Genomic DNA, 25341 nt, shown 5'->3' with positions numbered 1-25341 from the left:
TTAAGATTTCTGTGTGTATTTTATTTGTTTATCTTTGGTAAAGCTTTATGAAGAAGATTTTGATTGTAGCTTATACATAACGGAAGGAATCTCTAATAAGATCTCTTTCATGGTTTCATTACAACATACCACACTTAAGAGAGCCTTGAGTTTTGGCACCCAGAAAATTCTCCCTCCCCCTGACATCTCACCCTTCAAAGATTACCTTTTAAAAGTGAAAGAAATCTATTTATTAAGGATCTATGCTACAGTGAATCTAATCCTATTTCAAAAGATTAGGAAAGTGTTACAATACAGAAAATGCCGTACCTATTATAGCATATTACTGTTCTTACTTTTCCTAGTAGAGTGTGTTTTTGTTACGTGTGGTTTTTTTTTTTTTTTGATTGGGGCTATGAGACTTGGGATACCTTTTAATTGTTGATATTTTCAAAGGTGTTTTCTGCTGGCGTAATTCTCCATATCCATATCTCCATATCATTCTCCATATCGTGTGTGTATGTATAGGAGAATATACTATATATACTTTTTCAAACAGCTCTTTCCTTTGGTGGTACACGGGCTTCCCTGTTTCTAGCATTCAAAAACCTGAAATAATTTGAAATCCTTTCCCATGATATTTCTGAGTGATGAATGATTCTTTTGAGACATTGATACAACCAGTAGAAAAATTATTAACATATGACACAAGTGAGTCTTGATTATCTTGAAGAAGTGGAGCTCACTTATGTTCACAAAAATTTGCAGTTCAGTTCCTTGTGAGTCTGTACCCTGGTTATAAGTCAGACAACGTGTTGTAATGGAGACTTCAGTCTCCATGTTCTGTGAAAGCTTTTCCATTCACTTTTTGTTTTGTTCTGGCATGATTTTCTAGCACCTATTGATGTTTGAAGATTATTGTCACGTTTAAGTAAAAAAAAAGGGTAGAAAACGGGTCTTCTGGTGTTAGTCAAAGATGCCTTTCCTGCTGTTAGGTAAGCTTCATATTCTATTGTTGTTGATTCTGTTGTGCATAGGGGTGATACTATGCTTAACATCAGAAACGTTATTTGCCTTGATTTTTATGCTGTAGAAATCTGGACTTCCTCGTGCATGTTTTATTTATTTATCTTTTGATAAATGCCTTACACTGTTGTCATACAGCTCTGGATCCTGTAAATGGGTTCTATACTCTGGGGATTCAATATTTCCTTAAATTCTTGCTCTACACAGAAATCTATAGGTCTGTAAACTCTATGTTTACTTGTGACTTTGGTTTTGTGTGTATTGGGTATATGGGGAAAACTTAATTCTGCTTTCCAAAATGGCCATCATAGATTTCTAATTAGACATTTTTTTTCCTCCTCTGAGAGAGCTTAAATGCTATATGTTAGTAATAATGCTTAAACTGCTGATGTGTAAAGCTAATTAAATAGGTTACAGTGAAGGAAAGTTAAAATATTATGAATTGTAGACCATAATTTCTGCTTTCTTGGAAAATTTGTCTAATCAAAGAGTCTTTGAAATAATTCTGCTTATGATATTCAGTAAGGGCTACAGCAGTAATGGTAGCGTAATCTTTCTTCTGACATAGTAAATGAAATACCCTTCCTCCCCAGAACAAAACAGGAGTTGTGGATTTCAACACAATGTGACTTGATGTTATGTGATTCACTGTCAAGACCAGGTGTTTTTTTTTGGTCCTTCCTATAGACAGACTTCTGCCACTTGGTTTAATAAAGTAGCTGAGACAGCAGTTTGTTATCTTCTGTATGGCCCTAAATAGAGACAAGAGATGCTTGCTCTTAATCTTGGTTTCCTGACTAACAAGAGTAAGTCTCCTTTTCTCCTGGCTCCTTATCTGGATGTAGCACTTCTCTTCTCCGTAACTGCCTCCATCTGCTGTAATCCTAGCCCTCTGCAAAGCCATTTCTGCCACTGGATTCCCAGACTAGACCTTCAAGTCTTCCACTACTAGACAGTGGAAATTCTTCTCTTCTGCTGCTTGTGATATAAGATTTCATGCTGAAGTCTATTCCTTTCTTCTCTGGTCCGACTTTTGTACCTTCTGCATTCAAATTAAGCAGCCTCTTGGGTGCCCAGCAAAAAGACAGACTTCCTGCTGTTAATTCCAGTGTTTTGTGTCATTTCAGTTAAGAGCAGTAATTACAGGGATAGTCCATTTTCTGGAACAATGTTTATAGGAATGTGCATGTACAGCTTAGTTCCTTTTGAAGGCTGTAGAAACTGACAGTGCTGACAGTGTAAAAAATTTTAGTACAAAGGAGGAGTCACTGGGCAAGTGTAAAGTCTGTAATAATTTAATAATTGGGTAAGTTTGTGGATTTTGTTTTTTTTTGTTTGGTTTTTCCAGGGGAAAAACAAATTCATGAAGACCAAATCTTGCCCCTAATTTAAAAACACAAAGGCTTTTCAGGTACAAGTTCATAAGGATTATTTAACATGGACAAAACACTGTGATTTTTCTATAGTCTAATCTTGGAAGTGATTCAACTCATTCCCTTCTCCTTGTCCCCTGAAAATCACCCTGAAGCAGACACACCTCGTGGGTAAAATTGTAGCCTGGACGTTTAAATTTTGGCAAAGTTGCAAGCAATTGACTGAAAGTGGGAATTGTCAGGCAACCTTAATAATAGGTAGTGCTTCCTGCCCCAGCTTTGATTAGAGATAATTTAAATATGTGACTTATTTAATGTGAATTACTCAGTACTGTTACTGTTCATAGTTGCATCATAAATAAATTGCTCTGAAACTTTTCAATGAAAGGTCTGACCTTGAGATCAAAGATTTAAGAGGTAATTGGAGAAGAGTATTATTTTATGTGGAGATTCAGATTGGGCACTCATTAATGTATGCTGTGTCTGATGGTTTCAGTTGGAGAAGCGAAGGAAATCCTGCCTTCCTCTGTCAGTGCGAGTGGCAGATTGATGATTTTGAGAGCTGTGTTTCAGCCCGTGAGTTCTGCGAGGCAGAACACAAAGGTCGCCAATACCGAGAGTCCTGGTGACTTTTCAGAGGTTTGTAACAGAACTTGATTGTACAGGATTAAATCCTGGCCTCGCTGGAGTCGTGCTGAGGGAAAGCAGAATTGAAGCCACGTTTGTCTTTTGGCCTGTGATGAGGAAAGGATTTGAATGTGAGGAACTTTAAAAATTAATCCAGCTTGATATGTGACCTCTTACAGTTTGGAAGTGATTGAGAGCTTCTGAGAAAGATAGAATACTGTACAAGTCATTGTAGCACTTAAGCAGATTCAGCTGCCCTGCATTAAAACTGCAGAACAAACAAAAAAAAAAGCTAGCTAACTACCTAACTACCCTGTGCTCATTGAAACATGACTTGCAGAGTTTTTATAGCAAGTGGTGTGTCATTAATAGGAACGTAATAGGTATATCTTCTGCCATGTAATACTGGTATTGACTGTTGTCTTCAGTTTTCAGAAGTGAATAATATATTCAAGTACTTCCACCCCTATCTTTCATATTCAGAAAAATTGTGGGATTTTTCAATGGCTATACAAGTATGAAGCATTTTGCTCAGGAAAATGAGATTGGGAGGTTGTGATGGAGGTTAGGGGAAGGAAGAATAATATTGCTATTCTTTGGCCCCTCTAGAGAATTCAGGACATGCAAACACAAAGGTACTGAGTGGAAATGTAATATTTTTTTGAAGGATGACATGCAAGGACGATGATAGAAGAGTTGTGCACTTTGAGGTATCTGAGTTACGAAGAAAGCTTGTAGCTCATGGAATTATATCTATGAGCCTTTTAATATACTTAGGTTGTTCTTTATCTCCTACAGAGCGCTGCGGAATATGTTTCCCTGGAGGTGTCTGAAGTAAGGCTAGAAAAATCCTACCTGATCTTTAATAATCCCTTGTATGCATGGTAATACTCTAGAATTGTATTATCATTGTGTAATTTACACTAAAATCCTTTCATCTCTCTGCCTCCACCCTCAAAAAATCCTTTGGTTATATAGGGAGCCAGTGATTGCGTACTTGAAATACCTTGATCTTGTTGCCAATTGAGACTCACCCGCTTAGACTGATTTGTTCCCTGGAAAAGAACAGAATAAGACTGAAAAATACATTTCTCCTATTCTGGTTAATAGATTCAGGAAGTAATTTGCAGATGGCGAAACAATGGATCTTGTGCAATAAAAGCACTGCCTAGGTAATTCATAAGGAAGATAAACTCATATTGTTAAGATTGCACGTTTTACTCTTATTTGTAGACCATATATTGCTCTCCTGTGCTTTCCACCATTAAGCACTAATGTTACTGCGTTAGTAAAGAAAAGCACTGCTATTTTGACTGACTTTCAAAAATATACACAAAATCAAATCATGTATTTTACTGCATTATGAAGAACTGTGTTATTTGTTCAAAATGCTCACTTAATTACTGCTCTTGGTGTACATATTACAGTTTAATCACAGCTCAGCCTCGCTGGGTTCATGCAGGCTGGTGTGAGGGAGCGAAGGGACAAAGCGAAATGACTGGCAGTTAAGTATTTCAATCAGTCAAGATACTGATTTATTTCTTTGAGGAGGAGTGTAAAGGAAATGAAACTGGCTGTTTTCTTGTAACTGATTCACTGAATAGTCATCATTTAAACTGGAGGTCATACATATGAGTTGAAATAGTTCTTGAGGAAAGATAAGGCACTGGAGAGGGTCTTGTCATCCCCACTGTGTATAGTGTTTCTGAAATATATGATGGGCAGTGTGCCCTGTGAAGGATGAGCTTGGAGTCCTTTTGGTTGCAGGGCTTTCATTGCAAAAGAAGTCATAGGAAGAGTTGAAATGAAGGGTGTTGGAAATTCTTTGACCTTTTAGTCAGTATATACAACTGGGAAGTTTTTAATAGTATGCAGGACAAGTTCGGTTGATGTTGCAGCATGTTTGAACTGGAATGCTGCTTGGCTAACGAATAAATCCTCCTTCTTCAGAGTGGGACAGGAGGTACGAATGTCCATGGAGATGAATTCATGTGGGAGTGCAAATTGTAACTTGAGTGGAGCACAAATAGGAGCAAAAGCTTTGGTGAAATATTATCTCACTGCTTTAAAACTGTTCACGTGCATGCTTGAGATATACACTGAAGTTTTCACTGCCAACTTTAAGGTAATAGAAATGATAAAATTATGCTTCTCCCCTCTTTTTCCCCCCCCTAGGCTTTGTCCATTTAGTAATGATTTTTTTTCTTACTTTGAAACACTGTTTTTCATCTGAAAAAAGCATCCTCACTTTTGTACACTCAAAATAATAAATACTCTATGGCAAACCCAACAGTAAGACATAAAAAAAAAAAATTCAACAAAAGTTTTTTGCTAATGGTAGCAACGTTTCTTTTGCGCAAGTCTGTATTCTGTCTGAACTGATAGTGATGTAAAATCAAGAGGAAGCAAGCAGGTAGTTTTGAATGAAATTAGTTACTTCTGTGATTTTTAAACCTCCAGAGACCACTAAAAATCTGTGCCCAACAGTCGTTCCTTTTATGGAAGAAAGATACCCTACCTGTCAAGAAATTGCTTTAGTGGAGTATTCCCTAGAAAGCCCATGATAGCCTAGCCTACATTTTATACACTTACTCTAACCTAAATTCTGAGATTTTTTTCAAACAGTTTCATAAAATCTGTGCGCTAAAAATCAATGAAGATGCAGCTACTTACAAAAATATGGAAGTACTTCTAAGTGAAACTTTCAGTGCTCGCAGTAGAGAACTTTTCATTGTCTTGTGAAAAACTGCTTGGCCGAAACTGCCACTGCAGGGAGAGAAAAGGTGACTTGTCTGTTGGTCATAGGAGAAGTGTCCAGACTCGCTGCTTGTTGGTCATAGGAGAAGTGTCCAGACTCGCTGCTAAACGTACTCTGGGAAAGTGAAGAAGTCTGCAGTAGGAAATGATAAAGATGGCCGTTAGACCGTTGCAGCGACTGGCTGGCAACAGAGGAGCCCCCTTCTTCGTGACGCTGATTTCTGTAGATGTTTTATTGCATGTGCTGCACCCAGAAGACTTTCTATTTATTTTGATGACACCCATTATGATAGATTTTTAGACCTATTTTGTCTCTTTCTCAGGAAACATATGCAAGAGATGGTGATGGATGTGTGATCATGATAGTTTTGGAAGATGAAGAAAGAGAGAAAGTGTGCTCTGGGCAGGAAGCAGAGCTACTTCAGCGTTTCTTTTGTCTCCAGTCTTTTTCCTGTGCTAACAGTCCATTCACCCTGAATACAGATCTATTTTCAATGTGTTGAACTGTGTTATTTAGCTTACCACTGCAGGCCAAATTGTTCTCCCTGGAGATAAAATTGCTAACTTGATTTAACTGAGCTTTTCAATCTAGAGTTTCATTTATATCTTCTCTTGGATCAGTCCATTGTAGGTTCTTTGTAGGCATTACGAATGATTTTGGCAAAAAGACACAAATATACGTTAATAGCAACTATTTAGCTAGCTGCTTAATGTCTGGGGGAAAGCTGAGGGGAGTCCTCTAAGAAGCAGTTAGAACTTGCTATGAAGTGCTGTAGTGACTGTGTTTGCACTGCATTGATCTTATATAGGTGAGACACTAAAGAAGCAGGTATCTGTTATGTTCCCTGGCTGCGAGTAATTATGAAGAAATACAGAAAAGAATCTCTAAGCGTGTTACTTGTAACTTGCTTGGTTGCTGTCTTCCTTGCTCCTGCATATTTTGAATGCTGTTTTCTAGAGTGACCGGCTGACTGTGCGCTCAACTACTGGCCAAAAAGATATGCAGCAGTGAAAAGCAGTGAGATGTGCTTGCCAAGAGAAAGATCAAAAAGGTCCCCTGGAAGATTATGCCTAAGGATTACATAAAAGAGAGTATTTGCAAGTCTGGAGTGTGTCTTTTCCTACAGTATCTATCCCTATTTTCTGTGAAATGACATTTGATTTTTTTCTTAGGCTATTTCACATTTTGTTATGATCTCTGAGATGGAGATTAGATTTGAGATTTATAGTCTAAAAACTGATTGAAATGATTCTTAATGATGTCAGGAGTATTTGCAAGGTTTTAGCAGCTGATGTGCAACAGATGAAACAAATGCTATCATTTATTATTTATATTACCATCCTGTTCCCCAGAACTGTACACACGGATCGGGGCCCCTCCTTCCCATTTCCCCCTGCCCCCCTCCCGGGGTAGAGGAGACACTTGCCGTTTTCTGATATGGAGATGCCGGCACGAATGGACATTGCTGATAATCATCTACTCAGTAGTGTCAGTACTTGGATATTGATGTCTTCTATTAGTTTCTTCCTCTTCCATTACTTTTCACCATAAAAGATATATTTGAGGTGAAATTTTAACAGCAAAGAATTGGCTTTGTAGAACTATATGTGGTATTGCTTTATATAGACAGCCTGGAAGCCCTCCAGTGAAGATGCTTGTTTGGCAGGAAAGCGCGTTGCTGTAGATAGCACGAGTCAAAAATGGGACAAGCGCAAGTCATTAGTGGTTTAAGAATATTATGTGTGATAACAATGGTAATCCCAATATTCGTTCTACTGGATCAAGGAGTGACATGATGAAAGAAGCCACTGAAATGGTTTCCGCAGTAGCGCTGCAGATGGATTAGGAATGAAGCACGATTGAAATTTAGAGAAAAGAAGGCATAGTAATTGAATTGCAAGACCACAGCTCACAGATGGGTGGAATAGCTTTCAAACTAACTTGTGGATCAGGATATTAGTAATATACTGAACCTGACCATTCAGTACTGTCTCTAATGAAGTAAAAATAGTTTTCATAACTGCTATACCCTCTTAGCTTTCCTCACCTCTTCAAACAGTGAACTCGGTGGACCTTTCCAGATGGCATTTTGTGTGATGCCTGATCTACTGCAGCTGCGTGTAAGCTCTGTCTATAGAGCAGTGTAACCAGCACATCTGACTTCAGTAATACTTTGGCACAGTTTTCCTTTAACAGGTTGTTGTAGAATCGGTCTTACTTTTTAATGAAAAAAGAAAAAAGTTCCATGTTACCTGTAAGTTCCATGTTACCTGGAGAAGAGAAGATTGAGAGGCGATCTCATAAACGTGTACAAGTATCTGAAGGGGGAGTGTCAAGAGGATGAGGCCAGCCTCTTCTCCGTGGTGCCCCGCAACAGGACAAGAGGCAACGGACAGAAACTGAACCACAGGAAGTCCCATCTGAACCTGAGAAAAAACTTTTTTCCCCATAAAAATCTATGATTTCCTAAATACCATATCTCTTCAGAGCAGTCTTCAGCTAAATGTCAAGTGTATGCTGCATCTCAAAGCTGAAATCTGTGTTATGGATAATGATTGTTGTGGTGTAGGGACAGAAGGTGATCTTACCCATGTGGTGATGTGTGTCCATAATTTGTATACTTCTTTCTGTTATTTTCAAAGGATTTCTTTCTAGTTATGAGTTAAATGGACCCTTTCGGTGTTTGCATTTATGCAAATGGTATTGATGGATGTGTATGGCTGAAGAATTTAAAAAACAAATCAAAACAAAAAACCAGATATCTTATGCACCTTTGAGTATTAAAGCAATTACAACTGCATACGTAGAGAGTTGCTTTATTAACTAACTGACTTGGAGAAAAAAGGCTAGTGACCCTCTGAAGGAATATCAATAACTGAAACATATTAACTATGCAAATGACTGTCTTTACTGGGCTTTATTTGTTGTTTAAAATGAAAGTGGCCTTTTAAAATCATGCTTTTAAATAATTCCTTAATCTTCCTTGGCTGTTGCTTGGATCTAGATTTTGAGACAAAGATTCAGCAATGCCATTGATATGTAGCACTTCAGTTCACGTGCACCCTGTACTGCGTTTCTGGATGGGTCTCATCTGCGAAGGCTGTCTCGCAGAGGCAGCCACCCCCTTTGCTTCTCCTGCTCCCCGGGAAGGAGTTCTGGCCAATCTTCTATTCAGCTGAATAGAATTATTGCATTACATGGATGGGAAAGGACCAATAAAATGTGTCAAGATCTTTATGCGACTTCCTCAGGGTTTTGAAAGGGAGACTGTAGCAGAGTTAGAAAAATCAACCCAGTTCTGAGTCCTGTTTGAGGATATTAAGTTGTAGGATTGTCATTTTCTTCAGCACATCAGTTGATGTAGTATCCACACAAGCAAGAATCGTAAAGAAAACAAAGTTAGACTGCATGTTTGATTGCTCAGAACTTACACACTCGGTCAACGTATCAATCCTTTTCAGATTTTGAAAAGATGACTGTGTGCTGCACGTCAGGTGTTGCAGGTGATTCCATACAGGCTGTGGGAATGTTTTCCTTGTAAAGAGCTCTGCCTTTCTCAATGAAACTATGAAGTTTCATTGAGAATGTTAACAAATTCTGATTAAAGATTTCTATTGGATTTTAACCCTTTCCATATCCTTAAAGACAAGAGTCAAAAGTTTCCACAGCTACTTCTCATTCAGTTGTCTGAAAGTTTACCTACCTAGAACGGAGGGGAGAGGAATATGTGCGTTTTCTTTTTCATCAGCTGAGAAGCTGCACTATGAATAGAGAATCTTATTTTAGTTTTGTGTATGCAAACAAAAAGTAATAGTTTGGCAGTCCCAGAAAACCTTTTTACTCCCTCTCCTTTCCCTGAGGATTCAACCATACCTGCTTATAAGCATAAGGCACTAAGATTTTGTTGTTTTAACTGTGAAACTTGCTATGCCGATAGCAGAAACGCCTGATGAAGAAGTGAGTCTCCTTCCCCCCTCCCCACCCCTTGTAGCGTGATGAATTGTGGAAGTCCTGATTGAAAATTCTAATCACAGCCTTGCAGTCCTTCAGATCACAACCCTTGACAGTTGATTCACTCCTTTTCATGCCTGCTGCCTTTCAGTGCTTACGATGTCTCTTATGCATGAGTCTATCATTAGCACACAAAGCATGATGGATTGGTTGGGGTACCACTCGCCTTAGAACCTGGGAAATGCTTCTTTTTCAGAATCAAAGAACCTGTGTGTGACATCGTCATGAATGAGAGAAGAAAGTAATACAGTATTGGATGTGCCTGTTTGCTGCCACTGTTTAGAGAGAAAATGATGCATTATGGGGAATGTAAGTATACGGCCTGTGTTTTTTGTCTCCTCCCGCCAGTAGCAAATGATGCAGAAAATCATCATTGATCTTAAACATGCATAAGGAAATGCATTGACGTTGTACTACTTCTTTGAAATCAGAACAGTAAACACTTCCAATTTTTTATTTAAGTATCAGCCTGTTTATGAAGTCTTCTAACTTTCAATGTGATGTGATGACCAAAATTATTAGGAATAATTGGTTTGGATAATCACTGTGGAGTCGCATCACTTTTGTGGGTTCTCTTCTATAGACCCTTTAAAAAAGAAACACTAGCTGTTAACTTGCAAAAGCTGTTACTTGTCTGTGTGACTTGGCGTTTAATGTTTCAGTGAACCAAACACTTAGGTTTTGGTTCTAGTGGAAGATGGATAGGAGCAATTTTCAAATGTGGTATCAAAACAAAGTGAAAATATGTCATGTTCAAATACAGAGCTCTGCATCATGTGGTCTTATAAATGAAATAGCACTACAAAGCTGACAGATTTGCAAGAAAATGTTTTTGAATTTATGGTGATTAATTTTCAAGATGAAGTGCAATAAGGAAAAATGTATTAGTAGACACTTACAGAAAAGGCAAGGGGAAGCAGCTTTCTGAAACTGAAAACAAACAGGTAATGATAAGGCTGCCTTCCCTTCTGTACTGCGCTCTATGAAATCTGGGCAGTGAGTAAACGGATGCTCCTGCTGCTGGAGTTGGCAATAACAGCTACTCGTGCAAGTGTAACATTCAGTAAGAGTTCCTCTTCTTGGATTTGTATGGTTTCTGAGACAATCAGTAAAAAGCAATGGAAATGCTATCCCCAAGCACTGTTAGGAGTAACACAAAACAGAGTTAAAGATTTCCTTCCAGGACTGGTGATTCTCTTGGAACCATCAGAATGTGCTTAGGAAGAAAACAGAAGCAGCTCTGTATTTCCTAGAAAGAAAACAAATCAACCTGTTGAGTTTCAGAAAAGTTTAATCTTGAGCATTTTGCACTGGAAGATTGACTTTGCTTTGCATTAGAATAGTGAAATGCAACGAATCTTGTTTGATAAAGTATAACAACAATGAAACAAATCAGTTTAGGTAGTACTAGCCTAAAAAATGCCTTGATACCATTTATATTTAGCAGGAAGTCAGCCGTACATGCCAAGTGCTTAACTTTTATTCGTATTGATTTAGATTTATTTTTAACGCTAGAGTTCTTTGCTTTCTTCTTTCCATTTCATTGTGCTTGCGCAGATGCCTTGGCAATCGACAGGTGCAGAATAGCTTTATGCACCCATTAGTAGAATGTAGTTGCTGGCAAACATGATTTAATGTAGTGAATGAAGGAATTTTACACAGAGACAGATCCTGGATCCAGTGTAAGGTGGCATAGCTCCATGTATGTCAGCTGAAGATCTTGCCCCAACATAGCTGTTTTAAAGTTGTTTGTTCCATACTATTACAGGTACCAAACTAGAGTAAATCAAGTGACCATTTGCATGTTAACCCTTTCTCTGATAGCGTTTAGTCTAACCAGTTCTTGTTTTTTTGAGTTACAATTTGCCAGTTGAAGGCCATCTTTGGTAGATGCATTTTCTGTCCATTAAAAATAACATGGCATGAAATGACCTGAAAAGTATATTTGTTACTTTGAATTGCAGTCTGAATTGCACCTGTTTTGCAGTGTCTGGCAAGTCTAGCTATCAAGTAACCTGTATTTATTTAACATCTGAGCTGATAAAGCCTTACAAGTTTTGGAAGTTAATTCTGAACACATCTGAGTTGTACCACCAAAGGAAAAATTCCAAATTTGGAGGGTTGAATTATATTTAAGGACGAAAAGCTTGTAAAGATTGTGAGTCTTTTGCACATTTTTATTGTATTTGTATAGAATTTGTATTGTCTGTAGTTGCACATAAGATCCAATAATCTAAAAGGATTAGCAAAATAGAATAAAGTTTCTCATCAGTTCTGTGTTTTGTGTGTATTTACTCTTTTCTCAATAATAGGCAGGCCTGAATAATGCCATGAACTTAAGAGTGGATAGAGTTTCTGTTTAAACCAATGAAATTTCATTTCAGTGTTCTATTTTATGAGCATCATCAGAAAAGATTTCATAAAACTGCTATAAAGACACATCAAAATTGCTCTTTACTACCAGGCAGAGCTGCAATTCTAGCTTTTGTAGGTGTATCAAAGTTAATTTTAATCTAGCCGGCAAGAGTACTGTTCCTGTTCCAGCTGTGACTGCTCAGGTTTCAAGGAGACTGTGCAAGCCTACCCAGTATTTTGGGTGAGCACTTCCTAATGCACGCTCTTAGCCTTATCTTGGATAGTTCAGGGTCTGATTTAGTTATGTCAGCACAAGCTGCGGTCCCGTTATTTCGGTTATGTGTAGACGATTCTGATTGCAACTCAGTATTTTAGCTACAAACTGAGCCAATTTTAACATCTACTGAAACTCTGCTGTTAGTATTCATCTTGTATGGTCTTGTAATGCTAATATCTCTGAAGGTTCTCATCCTGCGTCTGACTGCCTTCTGACAGACCGTGACCCACCTCTGAGTCTCGACGACTTCTCTGGAGTTTTGCATAATACAAGGATTGGCTTGAGGAGGGTTGCAACATTTGGCGGAAATGATGACTTTTAAAGTATCACGTCAATACGTTGCACTAAATAGGCAATGTGGTTTCAGATCCTAAGAAAAGTATGTTGTATATAACAAATACAGATTTTTTTCTGATGTTCATTGCTTGCAAATCTTCAACGAAGGAGGTTGCTTATTTATAAAGGTGATATTTTTGATCGGTGTAATGCAAGCATGTAATTTCCTAGCAGAAAGTAGAGGCTATCTGTAAAATGAGGTAGGTATTTTGAGTGTAGTATCCAGGAAGTGCCTAAATTACATCCACCCCAGTGACTAATATTTTGACATTTAGAAATGGACCTTTAGCTTTATAGTTTGTCCAATGGTAGTTGCATGTCTGGGCTATGTCAGATCCGAAGTTTGAGGCTGGAATCCGTCTGTGCATGTGGAGCAGAAGAAGTCTTTATAAATTAATATTTAATACTTCACTCTTCATTATAAATGCTATTTATAACAAGATATTTCTCATTTATTCTGTGAATTTTCACTATTGAGAAATTAATTTTAATTAAAGAGTGGTTTTGGTGTAAGGATCTTATGTGAAGTCTTCTGAAGAGAATGGAAGATCTCCCACTGAAGTTAGTTGACTTTAGATCCGGCTGTAAGTAATTTCTTCGGCTACTTAAGGGCAGCTGTGCAGTCTGTTATGCAGGAGCGACATTGTAGGAATGGAGATTTATGATTTTCTAATGTTCTTACGTGTACTTAGACAAAGTGAGTCTAACTCTTAATAGAACTTGTATTTCTCCAGTTTAAGAAAAAACTAAATTTTCTTCAGTGAGCGTAGAGTTTTTCAGCAGGTTTTGAATTTGTTAAGCTTTTGCCTTTGTAAATCCAGTTATTGCAGGCTCATGCGTACCCTCTGTACTTGCTCAAATCGGAATTTTTGTGCTTAGAAGTTTTGTGGAGAGACTTTGTACGTTCAGAAAGTTGACCATATAAACTCAATCTATATGCCTAGTGGTAACTGTGGTAAAAATTAAGTGTCGAGAAAGCTAAACTTCCATCCTGCTATGCTATTGTTTGGTGGAAATGAATAAATGAATTTTTTTTTTTTTTAAGTAGGTAATTCAGTATTCCAGCTTCTTTTTTAAATTACATCTTAATGCAGGCAGGCAGATCAAAAGAGACACTACCAGAATATATGTGAATTTGTATCAGATTTGTAGTTTTCCAAGGAAAACATGGACTTCTATGTAGACCATTTTGTAGTTTGACATTAGGTTTTATTAAATACTAAGAATAGGATTTGTAATAAAAATACTTACAAGCTTCTAATTACAGTGCTTGGAGAAAACTATTGATATATTCACCTTTTAAGCAATAATCTGTGTGACTTATCTTAAATCTTCCATTTTAACATCTAGTGATAAAGTGGAAAGGCTGTTCAAACGTATGGTACTCTAATTAATAGGGGCAATATTAAGCTTTGAAAGTCCTCTGGAGCTTCTGTCTCTGTTGGAGCAAGTTTTCTGTGCTGTGAATCTTCCCTAATAGTTAAAGCAAACGAACCAAAATAGCCTTTGGGCTATTTTGTTGCACTGTGTTGTTGGAAAAAATTAATCCTGTGCCATTTTGCATTTGCTGTCTGTGAATCAAACTGTGAAAGCTAATTTAAAAACTTTCACACTTGGCTTGAATGAGGGACTGTCAGTGCTTGGAGAATGTTAAATTGAATGCAGTTAGCTCAAAGTGGGCTAGCTTAGATATATCCATCAGTCTCAAAGTGCCCAGGCTTAATGACTGCTCTGATAAACTAACAGTAAGGTTACAGAAAAGAGTTTAAAGGTGTTAAGTTGCTACTAAAAGTTACCCTGGGTAGGACAGATACTTGAAAGAGAATTAGTCTGTACCACCAAGAGATAGGGAACCCTGTTGGTAGGGAGGTTTCGAGGCCAGTGGAAAGTCGGATACAGAGCAATGGTTTCTTGGTGAAAGGGAAACTAAGCAACTGATGAAGCTGCTCAAAATTCTTAAGACATGAGTAATGTAATTATATGTAAATATTCTAGATTATAGCAGTAATAGATTAATATTAATGGTGCCTGAAGTAGTGGGGCCTCATGGGTATTTGAAGAAGAGCGGCAGCTGGTGGGACACAGCTATGATATAGTGAAGTCCTGGTGTTTTCTAGGAAGCGATGGCTGCGTTGATGCTAGTGTTTTAGTTTGGAGATGTAAAGTGGTTTTGGTATGCATATTTTGATCATCTCTGTTTATCAAATGCTAGTTCTGTTTGCAGAGCAGTTTTGGTGTGTAGGAATTACATTCCTCGTGGAGAACGTGAAACGGCAAGCCCTGCTGCTGGTGTACGTCAAACCCTAATTGGGACGTGAGGCCCAAACTAATAACTGGTCCTCACCTCAAATGATGTGTGTAGTGTGGGTGCTCAGATTAGGGTCCAGGCTAGTCATGAGCAGAGGCAGAACTCTCATACTGCAGACAACCTAGAAATAGGGATTCCTAAAGGTATGCGGTTCACAGACAAAAAATCTGTAGCCTTCTACAGTGATTTTAAACAAATCTAGATGTCAAGTTGGCAGCAGAAAGTGGTACATTAAGACTTTTGGATAATTTTGGATAATTTTGGATATTTGTCCAAACTAGTGTCTTTATTAGATATGTTTTAGGGGCATATAATATTACAAGAATATTCAAAATAATATCAGAAGCTTAAGGAAACAAGGGAAATGTGAGAGTAAGAAATAATTAGTTTTACTTAAGAGCCTTGTTTCAAGAAAGTACTGAAACAGTTCTTGTGGCCCTTCTAGTTGCATGTTCTCAACATGTGTGACCCTTACTGCACGCTAACCCAATTAAAAGTGTTATGTTAGACCAGAACTCCCATTTCCTGTCTTCTCTGAGCTATTTACAAAGTTTTTATTTATTTATTTTTTTACAGTTGTTGTTGTTAGTGTTCTCCTTATTTTTTTTAAGAGAAGCCATTTCAGTCTCTGTCTGTCTCTCTCTGTCTCTTTCTTTCTTTTTTAAGCATACCTGTGCTCTTTGCCCTTTTCTGAACTCTGTTCTGTTCTGTACTATCCTACTGAATGCAGCCATATAGGATTACTCATATGTAAAAGGTGTGTGAACTGCTAGTAAGTCTGCTCTCGCCAATTTTGAGTTCTCTTACTGCACGCGTGCTTTCTGAGCATACAGCAGTCACCCTTCATAACACTGTTCATACTAGCAGTTACTGTCAAAGGGTATCTGACTTCCCATCTTTAGGGTTATCTGCTGTTTTGATTTGAAATATTTGATTGCAGTGGCCACAGACATGAGGGATAAGACCACGTTGTTTCTGTTTCTCCCAATTCTTTCCTCCAGTTCTTTCAGTGACCATACTTAAATCCTTTCATACTGCTACTTCTACAGATGTTTGTATATATGTAATATTTACTAGAATTGTGAAATTTAGCCACTTGGGTAGAAGAAAGCAATATCAACACATTATATTAGTAAATTTCTGTAGGAACATGACTAAAGAGGAAGTGATGTGCACTGGAAATTTCGAATAGGATTACTTACAGTGTCGTTTGCTGATACTGTACAGTTAATGCCTCCTCTGGAAGTAGAGACTTTGGTTGATCACAGGGGGACTGTGTACGGAATTATGAGTGTAGCCAGAGTCCCGTCCCACGTGGAAGTAGCTATAGTGCTTTATCTTCAGGTGCTTGGTCTCAGCTCAAATAATTCTGAGGACTGTAGTAAGTGACCGTTGAGCTTCCCAGTGGAGATAGATCAGATGGTAAATTGAAAAGAACTGAGTTTGTGAATTAGCCCTTTGCACATCATCCATTCTCATGCAAGCAACAACAGTTGTGCAGACAAGAGCAAACATTGTTATCTAATGAACCAAGCCATAAGTACTACTCATGTTTAAAATATTTGCAGGGTAGCATCCTGTCAAAAAATTCCATTAGTCCTTTTTGCATGAATATTGTGTGCCCGAGTGCATACGTTAGTGTACACATATATACAAATCCACACAATCGATGCATGCAATATTAACACGTATATAATAATTCAAAAAGAACCACTGAAGAAGTTTGATTATACGTGTAGATATATTCAGCAGAAGACTTAACTCTTTAATGAAAAAAATGAAAAGTTATACCATTTGACATGAGGAATCTGTCTTGAATTATACTATTTGCATAGTCTATTTTTCTATCTTTCCTTTCCTGAAATGGTCTGAATTATTATGGTGGCATGCAAAGGCTTTTCTTTAAACTTAATCTGCCCTCTTACTGAGTGTTGTCCGGATATTTTTAAGCAGAGAGTATTGCAACTTGGTAATGTCTGGCTCTCAGTTCCTGTAGGAATGCAGCTGAATTCAAGAAGCCATTACAGTGTACTTGTGGTGCACCTGTGTTACCCTCTTTTCATTATCTGTTATTGCACACATTCATAAAAGTGTAAATTAATACAACAGAGTCAAATACTTTACTAAAGAAGGGCAAAAATTAACATTGTCCAGATGCAAGATAAATTGTGATGCGGTTATTATATAACTTTTTTCCACGTAAGACCTAAGTGCAGAAGAACAGATCTGTGCTTAGAATAAATCTGGATTGCAAGGGAAAGGCACTCACTGTAGGAAAGCTGTGCTGTTTGCAGAGTGCTTGGTGAGCAAGGTAGGAGGAGAAAGGGGTGATCTTGTGACTGGGTGTGACAGGATGTGGTTCTGGAGGTTGAACTGTATAATTGCTTTTGCTGCACAGCAGGGAAGACTTCAGGTCTGGTAGATATACTTTGACTTGGTACAAGTTACAAGAAGCCAAAAAGAGAGTTTATGAGGGGAAATGTCATTGATTTAACAGTTGATGATGTTACCAAGCACACTTATAGTTAAACCGAAATACCATATTGGTAGCAAATGCAACAACAAAATCTCTATAAAAATGACCAAAAATACTGTAATAAAATTATTGTAAGAAATATCAGTTTTGACTAGAACTTTATTGTTGCATTGTGGGCTAATGTAACATGCATTTCTTTGTATTAATACATTAAATACCATGAATCATAGCTGCTACTAACTTTACTACTGCACTGGAAGTATAAGATGTTTAGATCAACAGTTTCCTGCTTCCATGGCTGGAAATCTAGATGGACTACAGTGTACATATGTTTAAAAAAAAAACCAACCCTCAATGCTCTTTTTAAAATCAAAGATTATGATGCATTTTGGGCTTCTAAAATCTAAGTAGAATGAAGCATTCACTACAGATGATACTGTGCACAAGTTTTGCAAGAGGAGGGCAATCAAGTAGGGATAATTAGAATTACTACTTAAATATGCAGAAAGCAAAAAGCGTATCTGGAAAAGCAGAGTGAGGTGATAACAGAATAAGACTAATGTAAAAATGATTTGTAAGCAATAAAATCACATCTCCCTGACTTTGTAAGTACAAAATAATAAGCAATATGGAATAATGGAGACTGTAATAGTCTGGGTTATAAACCTAGTTATATGCGATTTTACCATTAGATCTTACCTAAAGGGGATAGATTGGTTTAACACTAATAGCAGTAGCTCAGCTAAGTGAGGATTACAGGTATATGAAATGAGTGTGCGGTAAGGGAAGAGAGTAATTGCTCAAGATGTTCTTAACAGCAGTTAATTCAGAATAGTAGCTTGAAGTTGGTCGGACCTGTATTCTTTGGTATTACTTCTTCCTCAGTGATAATCAGCTCGAATGTACAAAAGCTTCTAGAGGAAAGAGATGCGAGTCTTACTGTTTGTCATTTAAAATGGTTTGATGAAGAACTGAGGAATATGCTGTTAAAAACAAATCCTCATCAGCAGAAAAATGGGTAGGATGGTCTTCAAGTTCTTAATCATCTCTGATTTCTTTAACTCTGTCACTATTTTTGTTAATTAACTTAATTGGATAACACAAACATTGCATGCCTTCCAAAACTAATATTATTGCTGCCTGCTATTTAATCTGTGAAATTATTTAAAAAAAAAAAAAAACACCCAACTCCAAAATGTTGAAGTCGCACATAGGCAATAACTTTGTTGAATGTGTGTTTATGTGAACAGGTTTAATTGGGAAAACATATATGGTCTCACCATATTGCACGGAAATCCTGTCAGATTGCACAGGCTGAGCAGGGTCGGGCCTGATGAATGCTGTGCATTGCAAGGAGGCTCCCAAGGAGCTGCTGGAAATGCTCGGGTAATTCACGTGTTGGCATACTTCCCTGCGACTTACTAGAGGGCACTCTGCTGCCAAGGGTGCCCTACTGCAAGTGAGGAATAAAGCCAATGTCTTGAGCTCTACTAGTCGTTAGAGTTCCTGTGGCACTCTCACAAGAGTGTGGGTGCTTAACCCGGTTGTCCTGGCTAGCTTCCAAATGGAGTAATTACATTCTACATTCCTGAATTCCCTCTATTTTAATTGCATTAAATATACTTCACCTTCTGGCTTTCAACTCTGTTGCTTAAACAACTCAGTTTTGCATTGTAACATAGTCCTTACTTCTGATCAGATTGTATGACGCCTTGAACGTAACGTACGTTGTTTTAAGTGCGTCAGATGTTTCAGGAGACCAATATAAAAGATGGGTGCAGATCTTATTTCTTGCTGTTTTTCTTTGCTGAAGTACGCTCATTTGGTTACTCTTGATTGCTTTCTCAGCTTATAGGTCTTGTTGAGACTGTATAATCAAAGACAATTTAAAAGAAATAGTATTTTTAGATCACCACCGCATCCAGGAAATGCTTTTTGTCTGATGTGATGCTCCACATTGCTGTATGGGTAACTCTCATCTCATTTGCATAGTCATAGAAATCTGGGGCATTACTGTAAGTTTAGACTTCAGTGTGTGTTTAAGTGTTTTCACTTAAACGTTCAGTTTTTAAGCCTGATCACTGAGAATGCTTAGCGCTTTGCAGAAACAAGCTTGTAAACAAGGGATTTTGTGCTACCTCCTCTCTAAAATATGGCTTGGTTTCTAGTGTGCCAATAAATTCTGTTTGTGTACTGGAGCCTAAGTAATTGGTTTCTCAATGTGTGCCGTTGCCCAGCGTTTTGAAACCCTGACTGTGTTGTCAGTGCATACAGTGGTTCTGCAGAAATTTTACTGATGAATTGGGATATCCAAAAGAGGTGTTAAATAAGAGTGAATACATGATTTAAGCCTGAGAAGTTAATTTGTGGAGAGTACAATTTTTGATATGGATGAAATTTAGATTAGTTCACTTAACGGTTCACCTAGCCCTAATAACACCTGAATTTAGAGTTTATGAGCACCACTGGCCTATAATCAGAATATGTTTTGCCCTGCGTAAAATGGAGTTATATTAGTCAATTCACATTAGCCAAGCCTGGATTCTGTGTCTGGTTGGATTTAGTTGCGTTCCTCTGATGACAGAGCTCCGTTTGGCTTTTTACGTGCCCTGGATATGTGCATCTTTCTTAGCCCTGTCAATCTTCTCTTACGTTGTTCCATGTATTGCTCTTATTGAAAATCCAGTATCCATAGCCCTTTATTATATTTAGGAGTATATTTCCTGCACTTGTAATGTTCAGGTGTGTGGTTAAGGATTTTCTTTTTCCTAGAAAATAACTTGATACAGGATTTTGTGGCAGCTTCTTGTTATTATCTCTCTTAAAGAAGAAATATTTCTTCTTTAAAGAAGAAATATGGGGGACAAAAAGGCATCCAGGCCTATCTTTATAGGAAAGTCTTACAAAATGTAGTAATGAACACATCTTCTACTTTTTTTTTTTTTTTTTTTACTGGAGTATATTCCTTCTAAGTTACTACAGCAAAGTCTCTTATGAGAAAGAGACTCCCATCCTTACTATGCTCTGTAAATATTTACAGTGCTTTCTGTAGCATTCTATCCGTTTCCTCTGTATTAACTCTAGAGGACTGCCCTAAACTGACATAAAGCCTTTCTGTTGTAAACTTGATTTTGTTGGTATGCAAAGAGGGAGGGTAAAAACAGCATCCTGTCTTTCATACTCCTGGATGAAGATTAGGCATGATCACAGCTGCAGAATAACGTAGATAGTAGCTGCTGGGGTTGCAGGGGGAAGGGACGTCTAGCAAGTGCTGTGCTCTGTCTTTATATCCATGCACTGAGACAGTGGCCTTGCTGCCCGTCTACCCTTGGAGGCACTGCTTTTAATGGAGAAGTCATGACAAGCAGGTTCTCAGAAATTGTTTTCCTTCCCTGGCTTAGTGGACTTGTATTTCAATTTATGCTTGCTGTCTGCTGGCAGCACTGAGTTTACGTGCAGGGTACAACATAGTCCTCCCTCTATGAAGGCAGCTTATATTAAATAGAGGCACAGATTTGCTGTTGCCTCAGCTTTTTTGTTTGTTTATTTTTTGACTGATTTTTCATGCTTTTTTATTTTCCTTTAATCATAAGAAATACATTCAGTTTACCCGTAAAACACATAGACAGTTTTTGCATCGCACAGGGACATACTTGTTGTCTTAATGATGCACTAAGCAATGTACGCTGAAATGCCGCTGGCCTGATGTACATGCACATGTACACAAGTGATTTCTGCCATATCTCTGTAGATGGCCCATAAATGCCTTGCAAGTGAAGTGTTTTTTAAATGGATAAAAGTGTGCTAATTCCTTCAAGGTAAATCAGAAGGATTATGACATCTAGGAGGAAGAAACTGCCAGACAGCTCATGAGCAATATAACTAGGACTGACCCAATAGCATTTCTAAAGCTTCCGATAAAATTGCCTGAGGAGTCTGCCAAGAAGCCAGATGCTGCTGCTGGAAAAATACCTTCTGTAGCTTGGCATTTGTCCTGTAATTGCTTCCAAGAGAAAACAAACTATAGCATGACAGTAGAAGGTGAATAGTTCTTCATTGCAGGCTACTTGGATGATTTTAGAAAATGTTTAGAAAATAAGCATGGTTTTGTGATGCCTTATCCGCTTGTTTCCATATACTCATCTAGCTGCTTAACAGTTTCCTATCTCAATATCTTTTTTTTCCTTGATGTTTTAGACTGGTGGTGTCTTGATTTTCTTTTGTTTTTGTTTGTTTTTTCTTTTAAATAATTGCTTTGGCCATGTCCTTAACCTAAGCCACGTAGGCTTTGACTCTGCTAGTGCATGTGCTCAGGTAGATTTTTCCAGTGGCGTGGTTATAGCAGACTGGAGTGCTTCTCTATGGCTACTGTAATTCTGATACAGAAAATGAATCCTGCCCCACACACTTTTGAGGGTTATACTGTAGTCTATTTTTTTCTGTGGTATATCTTCCAGCAGTGGGAAGAGTGCTGTCAGTTATTATTCAGAAACACTACTACACATTACCCATGAAAAGAAAATGCTTAGAGCCTGACTTTTTAAGAGAGGTCCTTGCTTTTACTTCAGTTGATGTTCTTACTGATGTCAAGCAGAGATACTTGCAGAACAGTGTATAATGTACTCGGATACACTGAGTACTGCATTCACAATTTATATGAGAACAGAGAAATGAACTCAAGAAAATATTTGTGGCTTGAAATTTCTGCAGCCAAATCTATCAGCCTTTCTTGAACACTTCTGGAATCTTTCCAGAGAGTGACTATTGTTCATTTTAGAAGTTGCACAGGACTATTTTTTATGAACTATGTTGCTGATTGGAAGACTTCAGCATTTAAGTATTTCTGCAGGTAAAACTCATTTACTGGAATAACTGCAATATTGGTATTTGTTGGTTGTTCAGCAACGTTGTGAAAAGTAATTTCTGCTTGTATATGCAAATTCGCACTTACAGTCCCAGAAAGTTTTTTGCATTTTCCCCTGTGCTCTGTTGGTCAGTGGACTTTGGTTAGAAGTCTGGTCGTTGGGTTTAGTGTAATAAATCAAAAGTCCCTTTACAGCAAGGTGAGGTTCTTGAATTAGTTTTCCTGATACTTATTGTCAGGGAACAAGGGCTGAGTATTGCAAAACAGCAGTGAATAAAGATCCCAGTCTAAAGGTGTTTGCTGTTGTTTATGACATTGCAGCAAACTTTCTTAATGTCAGGAAATATTCAGAAAATTGAAGGGTGTGATGTGTAGGTTAACTTATGTGACTGAGAAAATCTCGAAGGGGCCTGAAAAAGTCATTGCAAAATTCACCTCCGTTAAGAAGGTCATTAGAAACCATCATTTTAAGGTCTCCTTCAGATTTCAAAACGTGGCTTAAGTTAGATGTTGTGTGGGTGTTGTGCTGCATTTTATCTAAAATGAATGAGAACGTGAGTTCTGGTTCAGTTTTACTTCCTGTGTCAAGAGCATGTTCTTGAAATAAAAAAGCAGCTGAATTAAGTTATTTCTAAAAAGGATGAGATGAGTAAGTTTTATCTCTAAAAAGGATGAGATGAGTAAGTTTTCTTCAGCGTACTGTGCTGCTTTAAAACATGCTGAGCTATCCAGGATGGGACACGTTTAATTCCATAACCACCTCTTCCAATTAGAAGGCACAGATCCTGATTGTGAGGAATTTACATTTACATATAAAATGTGGTAGGGCTGACATTGCTTTTACCTTCTCCCCGGTGATGTTCCTGACTGCATACTTCTCCCTCTCCCTCAGCGTGATGATTGCACCATTGCACTTTAGTAATCATTTAACAGCTCTAATTACAGAATACTGTGATCCCAACTGTGTACTTTGTCCTTTTTCCCTTCATAGTCTTCACTCTGTTTCCACTTAGTGTCGAGAGGATCGCGAAAGAGCATTTCTTCTGCTTTGCAAAAATAAATTCCAAAGACTCTGCTTTGGTAATGTACAATTTGCATTTTCATGTAGCTGTAAGAGTTAATGACGTTATATTTTAGACATATAGGAGTTGGTTGTTCTCATCTTGTTTGCATCCGTCACGCTGGCGTAACTTCACTGACACAAATGCAGATACACCAGCATAAAATCGGTGCAACTCCTAACGCCATGAAAATCAATAGAGTTACGCCAGTATAAGTCAAATGTCACACCATTGATTTTGTGCTGGGGCAACTTTATTGACTTTAATGGAGGTAAGACAGTTTTCTGCTAGTGGAAGTCGGATCGTAGTCAGGCCGTGTCTGGGTAGGGTTTGTAGCAGCTGTGAGTTTTGTTTGGTGTTTGTTCTTATAAAACGTAATAAGGAATTCTTTTCCTGCTTCAGGGTCAGAGATGTTGTAATCTGGGTGTTGTAAAGTCTTGGCATAACACAATTTCTACAGGAAAAGCATTTAGATAATTTCAGTTTCGCTATGAGTGCAGTGAAACTTTACTCCAATCTGAACAGCTTCCTGTGCTGTTTCACAACATGACTAGCCTCTCGGTATTAGAGGAATGACGTGAAATTTTTAAGCCTGCTTCATTCGGGTGCAGTGCTCAGTTTATGCAATACTCTTTGAAAGCGTACAAACAACCCTTTAGTGAGTTTTAAATCTCGGAGCAGGAAAAGATGCCTAAAGGAGGGAGTGGTGTATGTTGTATTTATACCTGGTAGCATAATGCTCAGTTTTTTATTTTTTTATTTTTTTATTTTTTTATTTTAAACTTACTCAGTTTCACCTCTTGGGGTCGGAGTGATGTTCCCTGCTGTGTTGGCCAGGGAGAGGGAAGCAGGCAGCCTGTGGGGCTCTGCTTCCAGCTGTTTGAGGGAGAGCACGGGGTTTGCATCCAGGTGTCCCACTATTTCCAGAAGCTACTTCTCTGGTTTGTTCAGGGCTGCAGATCTGCTTGCCCAGGAGACTTGCATGCTTTCTTAAAGAAGTAGATGATGTACAATGTGGTCAAGACTATTTTTAGTAATTGTTGTTTCCATTTTGATTTCCAGGCTTGAATGTTCCATAGCAATAGTTTGGGGTTTTATTCTGTCCCCTCTAGTCTTGCCAGACTCATGAAAGCAGTGCTACTCTTGTTGCCTGATGATGCTCTCGGGTATCTCTTTAGCTCAAAGAAAGAAGGACTAGGTGTTAAGAAAACACGTGCAGGGGATGTTAAATGTTGTTTTACAGAGCTGATGCTGGTACCTGATTATTAGAAATCAGACTGAGAGCAAATTGGAGGGAAGATAACAGCACTGGATTTACACAGCACTAGCTGCAGTGAGTGACAGAACAGAGCAGGGAAGCATGGCCCTCCGTTCCTGTCCCGCGCAGCCGTTCTGGGCTCTGTGCTGCGTGCTTAAAAAAAAAAAGCGTGACTATAGAAACAAATTTAAGAGGATGACTTTCATATTGAAAATGTTGAAGGGGGAAAAATGCTTTTGTATAGATCTCCCAGTAACTAGCTCAAATTTAGCAATGTTTAAAAACAATCTGAATATCCTTCTTCTGAGAAATTGTGAATTGTCACTGTCTAGTTTTTCCTGACTGTGAAATGAAATGCTTTGAAAGTCTATTTCAAAAGTTCTGTTGCAAGGTCAATGTGTTTCGTCTTGACTTTGTTTCTGGAATACTATACTCAGTAATATAAAATAGAAACAGCAATAGAGAAATAAAACATTAGTAACTTCCCATAAAAAGACTTTTGATGAAATAGGTTCATTCCTGTGAAAAGTTCATTTTTAATCCAGTCAGCATTTTCTTTGAGAAGAAAATTCACAGTGCTTCTGGTGAGTAACCGGTGAGGCGACGTGCAGAATTCACTGTTAGGGGCAGTG

At 38.0% G+C, this 25341-nt stretch overlaps 1 protein-coding gene across 35 annotated transcripts in view; it reads left to right on the top strand.

Moving 5' to 3' along the window:
• Positions 1-25341, top strand: part of DAB1 (DAB adaptor protein 1) — a 507009-nt gene that overhangs the window by 348860 nt on the left and 132808 nt on the right. For 19 of the 35 annotated variants that reach the window (XM_009683303.2, XM_068953289.1, XM_068953286.1 and 16 more), the window contains one exon: positions 9971-10083. The exons of 14 other annotated variants lie outside the window; for them this stretch is intronic. The gene's annotated coding sequence lies outside the window, so the exon portion shown is untranslated. Of the gene's footprint in view, positions 1-9970; positions 10084-23232; positions 23471-25341 lie in introns of those variants that run through there. 2 more of the 35 variants (XM_068953300.1, XM_068953295.1) reach the window with 1 other exon arrangement.

The sequence above is a fragment of the Struthio camelus genome, chromosome 8 (genome assembly GCF_040807025.1).
Source record: "Struthio camelus isolate bStrCam1 chromosome 8, bStrCam1.hap1, whole genome shotgun sequence".
Classification (NCBI taxonomy): Eukaryota; Metazoa; Chordata; class Aves; order Struthioniformes; family Struthionidae; genus Struthio; species Struthio camelus.
The sequence above is the reverse complement of the archived record's forward strand: the minus strand, read 5'-3'. Positions and strand labels throughout refer to the sequence as shown.